This window comes from Felis catus (genome assembly GCF_018350175.1).
Source record: "Felis catus isolate Fca126 chromosome D2 unlocalized genomic scaffold, F.catus_Fca126_mat1.0 chrD2_random_Un_scaffold_45, whole genome shotgun sequence".
Classification (NCBI taxonomy): Eukaryota; Metazoa; Chordata; class Mammalia; order Carnivora; family Felidae; genus Felis; species Felis catus.
Genome location: NW_025408508.1, coordinates 246,606 through 255,514, shown reverse-complemented (window position 1 = coordinate 255,514; position 8,909 = coordinate 246,606). Strand labels below are relative to the sequence as shown.

Genomic DNA, 8,909 nt, shown 5'->3' with positions numbered 1-8,909 from the left:
TGTTGGTGTTGGTGTTGAATTTTTCACCTTTTACCCTAACACATGTCAAAAGTTTAATTTCTGTCCTTCATGTCCACGTGGTTTCCAGGATATTTCCTCCTTTCCCAGAAGTGCCCTCCATGTCATACCCCGTGGGCTGACATTTATTACCACCCATGGGCTTTGGACCACCCCCACCTTCTCCAAACTGGGGTCCTCTGGGACCTCACCTTCCTCCTCCACCATGTGGAAAGATGATATGACTAGTGTGAGTTGACTTATAAAACACGTTGTGTCTTTTACTTGTTATGTGTTTGGAGGAGATGCATTGATGGCACCACAGGGCTTTCAGGTCAGCCTGAGTGAGGACGTTGTAAGGTTCTTCAAGTTTCTCAGGACATGCATGAAATGGGCAGTCATTTCCACATAGTGAGCTGGGCAACACGTGTCTCTGATAGAGAAGGAAAGAGGCCTTATACGTGCTGACAGACATAGCATTCCCTAGGATGTAGCTTGTACAGAGACCATGTGCTGGGCTGTCTGAGGGATGAAACACACCCCTAACATACTTTCTAGCGAGTTGAGACCTGAGCTGTTCACAGCTGCTTGATTAGTTAAAAAACACCTGAACCAGGACCCTGTAAACCTTCCTCAAGGGACAGGATCAGATCTCCCTCTTGTCCTCAAGGGTCACCCGAGGCACGTGGAAAACGCTCTGTCCCTGGTAAGGGACCTGAGAGTGTGAATGAGTTGCATATAATGAAACATGTTCAGGATGGTTTGTTTTTCTTCCACACAGTCTATGCAAGTCAGAATCAACCTCCATCCGCCTCCATCCTTTATGAGACCTAAGACGTGATGCAGCTCCAATGGGAAATATCAGTTGTGTCTCTACCAAGGATGCAGAAAAAGACAAGGTAAATTCTGTTGCCAGTTTCAGTTGCAATACTTTCTGGAAACTTTTATCTGGCCTTGTCTGTTTTTTTGTTTTTTGTTTGTTGTTGTTGTTGTTGTTGTTGTTGTTGTTGTTGTTTTGGTCTTCTGGTGTCTTTACTGTTTGATTTATGTCCTCACAAGCCTCCAGGCTTCTCCAGTGTAACATCATCATGTTAGCTAGTGCCTCTGGACGCCACAAGTGCATAGAGGCTGAGGACCACCTGGCTCTCAGTTAGTGTTTGTGGAAATAACTTGAGGAGGATGACACTTCACTGCACCCTCAAGTCTTCTGGGGCGTCTGACTCCTTCCACACCTTCTTTACACAGGATTATCCTGATTATTTTTATTTTTTCCTATTTCAGTGTAGGCCATGAATGTGTTCAGAATGTCTGCTATGAGCCTCATGACTGGAATTGATAAAAACTCTTTCCAACATTATATTGTGTGCTTTGTGCAGTGCTGAGGGTTCTTAGAAAAATTTCAGAATTCATTACTGGTCCTTCTGTGTTGGCAAATGTACGATAGAGAATTTCTCCAGTTGTCCCCTAGGTGGAAATACTCTGAATTTTCAGAAGTGGCATGTGTAATAAAAAATGTACGTGGAACTGCAGAGAATCAGTGATTACTTGCAAGGCCAATACCTCACAGAGTTCTCCAGTTGTGTTTATAGGAGTAGGTTCTCTTGTGTCCCGGGAGCAGTTGTAATTGGTACTTTGTCTCATGATACCTTATGGGAGTTTTTCACCTGAAATTGAGACATGTTTGTGTTCATTCTTTTACGTAGAATTTCTACCTCCCTTTTACAACGGCACAAAATAGCTCTGCAACTCATGTTGTATTTAAAAGCTGAAATTACCTGTGAATTAAGATAAACATACTTGAGACCAATGAATATGCACAGGTAATGTGTTTCCCTCAGAAAACTCATATCCAGGCCCCAATGCTGGACTCCAGGAATCCCCATCTCCTCAGAGGTCTTTGTGGCCTTGCACAGAAGATGTGTTTGTAAGGGAGGGAAGCAGAGTGAGGACAGGCATTGGGATTGCAGGTAGAGCTTTGACCTTGGGGTGGCCCTGGATCTCTGTGTGGTTCTGGTCATTTCTTTCATTCCTTCATGTTCTGTCTGTTCTCAATGTGCAAAGAAAAAGTCTGCAGATCTGGTGGAAGAGGACACCAGAGAGATCCTGGACACAGATGCCTGCCTCTCTGGAGTACTTTCCTTTATTAGACTGGCATTACTGCCATCAATCTTCTAGAACAGGACTCCTTGGCTTTCTGCATTTTTAAACATGGGCAGTGACGTGTGGTGACAGTCGTTTTTCCTTGTGGCATCTGGTACTTTCAGGCTATAGGTGGGACCTCATGGAAGGGTAGAGTTTTCTGACACTGATGCTCTGTTCTACTAGAACCCATGAATGAACAAGTGGCCAGGTGCTGACACCTGCTTCATTGTGTTTCAGCTCCTGTGGGCGTTCTGCTTCTGTCTGTCATACCAACACACCTGTCCCTTCTGTAGGTCCCTATGGATGCAAGAGGACCTCCTTCTTTCCCAGGTCCACCCTGCACAGATACAATTTATCACTGTTCATGGGCTCTATGGGCTGCCTCCAGCTCCTTGATGGTGGGACAGTACCCATCACCTCCACCTCGACTATTTGTGAGATAAACTGAGCTGTATGAGTTGACATGTTCAGCATGTTCAGCTTCTATGTTGTTGAGTCTTTGAGAAGATGGAGAGATGGCCTCACACGCTTTGTAATGCAAGGGTGCTGCTGGATGTGGACACTGTTAAGATTCCTCAAGTTTCTCAGGACATACATATGTTGGGCTGTGTCATTTCCATTACTGAGCTGGGCTGCATATATCCTTTGTGGAGCAGGAAAGAGTCTTTTAATAGAAAAGCAGGCATATCAGTTCTTCAGATGTGCCCAGCACACAGTCCATGTCCCTGGCTCTGTGAGAGATGAGGCAAACCCTTACCATCAGGGGCTTCAACTGTCCTAATGGGGAGAGAGTCACATGCGTTAAATTACATGGAGCTTCTGGTCTGCAATAATGGCAGCTCCAGTAATGGGTCCTCAAGTACAAGAGACGGAGACATGAAACTCATGGAAATGAATTGGAGACTGTGCATGAGAAGGGAGAGCTGAGATGGTACAGAGAGGAGGGTGTTGGACTCAGTGAGATGGAGTTGGAGGCCATTTGTGGCAGGGCCCACAACCTGGGCAGGGATAGTGAGCGCAGAGTGGCATCCACACAGAGCTGCTGTATGGGTTCAAGAATAGTCCATGCAGGTGTCATCTCTGAAATGTCATTGTGGCCAAAGTGCACCTAGTTCATTATCTAAATAAAGACTGTTGTTTCTCTTGGAGGTTCTCCTGAAGATTCTGGATCCTTGTGAAAGAATGCCCTGGAGATTTGTAGTTTTCCTTGGTTCTTATGGGATGCTTGTCTGCCTAAGTTTGTGTGCCTCTGTGAGACTAAATGTGATGAAAGGTTGTAGATTAGCTGTGTGGCTTCCTTGGCCTTCAGCCTGAATCAGGCTCTTAGCAGGGAAATCAGGGTTGACCAGGAAACGCCCCTGCTGGAATCTTGTCACCGCACCCCTGAACCTACTGTCATGACCCTGCATGAAGGTGTACATCTCTGAAACTTCCCTCACAATTTCCAGAGGCACTGCCTGTGATCCTGCTGTCTCAGCCCTAATGCCAGCTCTCAGTGGGGCCATCTCAGAGCCTCAGCACTGTAATCTGAGAAGCAGGAACAATGTTGGTCTCTGAGGTCAGTGCGATGAAGAGGTGGTTAAGCACATAAGGAATTTGTAAAATGTATGGGATGAGTGGGCATTCACCCTTCTCAGGGTGGAAATGAATGTATCTGCACACAGAAGATCATCAACAGATGTTCATTCAGTTTCATGAAACTAAGGGTATAATGCCTGAGGTTGGGAGATTGGCAATTCCTGTTTCCAAAGATACAACAACGACCCCTGTGTTTTTTCTATTAAAATTCAGGTCCTACTTTACAAAGAAGGAAAAGATAAGTATGAGAATGTGTATATTCAGGCATCTACATCTAAGATCTGAGGTAGACATACAAATGCAGCCACACAAATATGTGCTCATCCAAGGCCACAGATGTATTGTAGAAGACAAAATGCATAGAGGAGAACAGAAGATCCCTTTGCAATAAGTCAAAATCACTTTGACGTAGAGGACAATCCGTTTGAAATTTGGAGAGGACACTGAGCCATTACAAACCAGCTATGGTTATTATATATTTAGAGATGGTGTCTAATCTGCCCCTTGGTCTGAATGCTTTCCCTGCCCAGCCTGTCCACTCCACTTTGTCCTTCCTAATGTCCCCTAATACACTTGTCACAGTTGTGTTTCCGTGTCAGCGTCAGCTTCCAGGAAAATCAACACTCATTCCCCATCAAGCATACACTTTGGGGTTCCTGTATATGCAGTCAGCCAACACATAGTATGTACAGGATTGGTGGAAGAAGACAGATCATTCTTTGGGGTTGTAATGCCTGGAAGGGACCTATAGTTCCATCTGAGGAGTTGGATACATCCTTTAGGGAGATCTGGTGATGGTTGTTATATCTGTAGATAGACACTCATGAGCACATGGCGTGCGTGCTAGTTGATGGGGTTTGTGCTGATGAGGAGGGCAGGTATCTGTCTCCAGGAAAGGGTCTCTTCCGATGGTGAGGAATGGATTCAGGAGACCGGTAAGGAGGCCCTGCGTTAACTCAGCTCTTGTGCCCTTGTGCACCTTACCAGCTTCCCCCCATAGCACCAATCTAGGTGGCCTCAAGGGGGCAAATGGCGCAGCTTTTGTGGTGAGTCCCACATGATGTCCCACAAAGCTTCCCCTGTTGCCTTATTGAGGAATCGGGAGGGCAGAGCTCCATGGTCTGAGATAGGTTCCTTGGACACCACCCAGGAGAGTTGTGGGTAAGCATATGGCTCCTTCTACATCGGCCAAGCCAATCCACTTTGCCCCAGGCACCCCGAAAACTCTGAGCCCCTTTTTCCTCCCAGCTTAGGGAAGCAGTCAGCCCTCCAGAAGATTTTGGGTCATGGATTAGCCACCAAGGGTAAATGTCTGGCTGTCCACATGCTGCCAGCATTGCTCTAGCAAATGTCAACATGAGCAGCTGCTGTACAGGGGATTCTCCTCCATTGTGATCAGGGCCTGGGACAAAACAAGACATGAGAGAGGAAGAGACAGGAGTGCCCTGTGCTCCTGGACAGGGCTGCATGCACAAAGCAGATATCCTGAAGCCTGGGGAGAGGTGGAGAAAGAGACAGGCAGGGAGAGAGACATTGAATTTGTGATAGGGGAATTGGGCAAGTCCTAGAGAGTGAAAGGAAGAAATAGAGAGTGATGTGGTTAGAGATAAAGAGAGACAAAGAGGAAGTACAAGGAGAAAGTAGAGACCTGGTCCAGGAATGTGCATGGGGTGAGATGGGCCAGGGGAGAGGGGATGTATGAAGTGTCTCTGAGTGCTGGGGCAGAAATGGCAGGTATCATGGGCATCAGTGTTGTGTGACTCCAAGACTCCAACATCCCTGGGGCCAAGCTTTGCAGAGGCTATTGCATTTGAAAAGATGGGTATCCCTCATTTCTCCTGGAATTGTGGGGGCACAGCCTCATGTTCTGTCATGGAGAGGGATGTCTTGAGGGAGAGTGTGCTGCTCTTTGGCAGGTAAACACTAGAGCCGCCCTGTGGGGAGGGAACCCGGACCCATCTCCCTCACTTGCCCAGGCCCTGTTGGATTTCCCCGCCGCTCCCTGCCAGCTGGTCTTCCTCATGTTCTGAACCCAGGCATCAGGCATTGTGTTGCCCCCAGATCCGGCAGTCTGGACCTGGGAGAGTTGAACTGCTGATATTGATAAAAGGTATTTGACAAGAAGGTCCATATTCTCCCTCTGGAGCTAGTGGTGTGCATCAAGATCGTGGGTTTTTATCCTCCTGTCCACTGCCAAACTGAGGATGCCGGATGGTAGGTGAACCTTTTAAAACACCATAGTCTTCTCTTACATCAAATTCAAAGACATTTTCTTGTCCCAGCTTTCTTTTAATTTTGAAGAGATGGCAATTAGTAATTGAAGGCATAATGAATGGTCCTATAGGAATTTGACCTATATGACTGATGGACATTATTTCATACATCTGTATCACTAAAGCACATTTTATTGGAAATATTAGCCAAGGATACATACAGTAAATTCATAACAGATGTGTAGCTCCCTGTAAGTTGCATTCTGACCCTGCCACATATGTGTCATCAAAGATATTATTAGTGACTATTCAGATAAGCTCTCTACATCAAGATGGTGATGTTAGAGAATCTAGTATAAATGGAATTTCACAGATTCTAAATTAGGAATGATTTTTTTTAATTTATAATGTTTCTGTTTTTCTTTTTTGGAGAGAGCCTGAGGGAGGGAGGGGGGAGAGAGCAGGAGACATGGAATCTGGGGCAAGCTCCAGGCTCTGAGCTGTCAGCACAGAACCTGACGCAGGGCTCAATCTCATGGACTGCAAGATCATGACCTGAGGGGAAGTCGGATGCTTAACTGACTAAGCCACCCAAGCGCCCCAGGAATGATAGTTCATTGGCAAAAAAAAAAGATAAATTAAAGATAGCGTAAAGGATGTCAACTTTTCATTGAAATATTCTTCACACATTTGTTGTATTAGTTTTAGGCATACATTGTAGTCATTCCATATGTCTATAAATTATGTTGTACTTCAGCACAAGTGTAGCTATCCTGTGAAAGCATGCAACAATATTATTACAGGATTGACTCTATTCCATTGGCTGTCTCTTGTATCCCTAGGACTCATTCGTTCCATAGCCGGAAGCAGTTATCTCTCTCTCAAAGGTGTCAATTCTGTATCTAACCTAAATACTCTGGTGGTAAACACAATTACTTGCTCAGCATGTGTAAATTGGCGGTCTATTTTTCTGTGGACATTGCTTAAAACATTACAAATGATGTCATTATGTTAATGAATTCTGTTTCATTCTTCACTCAAAAAAAAAAAAGGAGAAGGAAAAGATTTCTTTGTGTCCCAGGCCCTGTCACTAAGACCCTTCCCATTGTGGAGAACAGGCGGAGTTGCCCAGAGCACCTTCAGTCCCTCAGCTGAGCGACCAGGGCCTTCAACATTGCAGGAATTCCCAGGGTAGCCAGCAGAGAGAGCTCAAGCACCACAGACCCGGAGGGGCGGGCTCCTCTGCCTAGGCAGTGATGGCCAGCAGAGGGCGCACCATCGGCTTTTCTGACCCAGGGCACTTCAGAGCAGGAAGGGCTGCTGCTGCTCCCAGAGGACGCAGGGCCTCTTCAGCTGTCTCAGAACAGAGAGCAGAGCTGTGTTTCCAGCGGGTTCTGCCGCCCGCCCCAGGGGAGACCTTGGGAGCTTTGCAGCAACTTGGCATCTCCTGAGTCGCCAGAGAGAAGCTGCCTTGTTATACTAAGTACTGAGGAGGGAGCCCTGGGTGGCTTCCCTGGGCATGATGGTTGCTAAACAGCATAGGCCCTTGAATTTTCTGGGTTGTTCCCGTGTTTAATTCCTCAACTTCCTGGAAAGTATTTGAACAAGTCGTATTTTACTAAAGGACTCGTGGATTGCGGGGTTCCACGACTTCACCTCATAGATGCAGTCAATGGTTTGTTCCAGATTCAGGCTTGTTTCCGGTAAGAAACGCTGACAGAAATTCAGAAGAACGGGAGCTGCATTCCATTAGGACTTGAATACACGAAATGTTCGTCTCAGGACCTTCTAGAAGAATGAGCTGGGACCCACTTTCCGAGTCCTGCTGGAACCAGTGACCAAGGTAAGGGCACAAACTGTCCCCCACATCATACATGCTTTTTAAAAAAAATAATGGTTATTTTTGTAACCTAATGAAGTGATTGAAAACCACAGAAAACCCGGTAGGTAGGTGTCTTAACCTTATGTTATCTATTACTTTAAATTGCACTTAGGAAACCTACAGTGTAATATTAGTTTCAGGCGTACAATATAGAGCAACACTTCCATGCGTCACTTGGTGCCCATCCCAGGTGCACTTGGTAATCCCCAGCAGCTGTTTCATCCATTCCCCCACCTCACTGTGGAACCCCTCAGTTTGTTTTCTAGTTAAGAGTGTTTGTCACTGTCTCCTCCCCCCCCCCTTTGTTTTGTTTTATTTTCATGTGTTAGTGAAATCATCTGGTATTTGTGTTTCTCTGACAGGCTTATTTCACCCAGCATAACATTCTTTCACTCCATCCACCTCGTGGAAAATGACAAGATTTCATGTTTTTATGGCTGAGTAATATTACATTCCATACACTACATCTCAGTTTATTCATCAGTTGATGGATGCTTGGTCAGTTTCCGTAATTTGGCTTTTGTAGAAAATGCTGCTGTAAACTCATGGTGCATGTATCCCTGTGAAGAATTATTTTTGTATTCTTTCTGTAAATACCTCGTAGTGAAATTGCTGGATCGTAACATAGTTCTATTTCCATTTTTTTTTTTTTTTGACGAATCTCCATGATGTTTTCCAGAGTGGCTGCACCAGTTTGCATTCCTTCCCACAATGCAAGAGGGTTTCTCTTTTCCCACATCCTTGCCAACACCTGCTGTTTCATCATTCATTGATTTTAGTCATTCTCACAGATGTGACGTGTTATCTCATTGTACTTTTGAATTGTATTTCCCTGAAGATGAGTAATGCTGAGCATCTTTTCATGTGTCTCTTGGCTATGTTTATGTCACCTTGGGAAAATGTCCATTCATGTCATCTGCCCATTTTTCATTGGCTTTCTCATTTTTTGGGTGCTGTATAACTTTATATATTTTGGACAGTAACCCTTTATCAGATGTCGTTTACAAATATTATTCTGTAGGTGTTTTAGTTTTGTTGATTATTTCCTTTGTGACAGAAGCTTTTTATGTTTATGAAGTCCCATTATTTTTGCTTGT

The 8,909-nt window shown here is 45.2% G+C and overlaps 1 long non-coding RNA gene across 8 annotated transcripts in view; it reads left to right on the top strand.

Annotated features, from left to right (window-relative positions):
* The first annotated feature begins 734 nt into the window (after positions 1-734).
* LOC123383595 overlaps positions 735-8,909 on the top strand; it is a 30,763-nt gene continuing 22,588 nt past the window's right edge. For 3 of the 8 annotated variants that reach the window (XR_006593483.1, XR_006593482.1, XR_006593485.1), the window contains exons 1-2: positions 737-896; positions 7,617-7,773. This is a non-coding gene — a long non-coding RNA (uncharacterized LOC123383595). Of the gene's footprint in view, positions 897-7,616; positions 7,774-8,909 lie in introns of all 8 variants that reach the window. The other 5 variants (XR_006593487.1, XR_006593486.1, XR_006593481.1 and 2 more) reach the window with 3 other exon arrangements.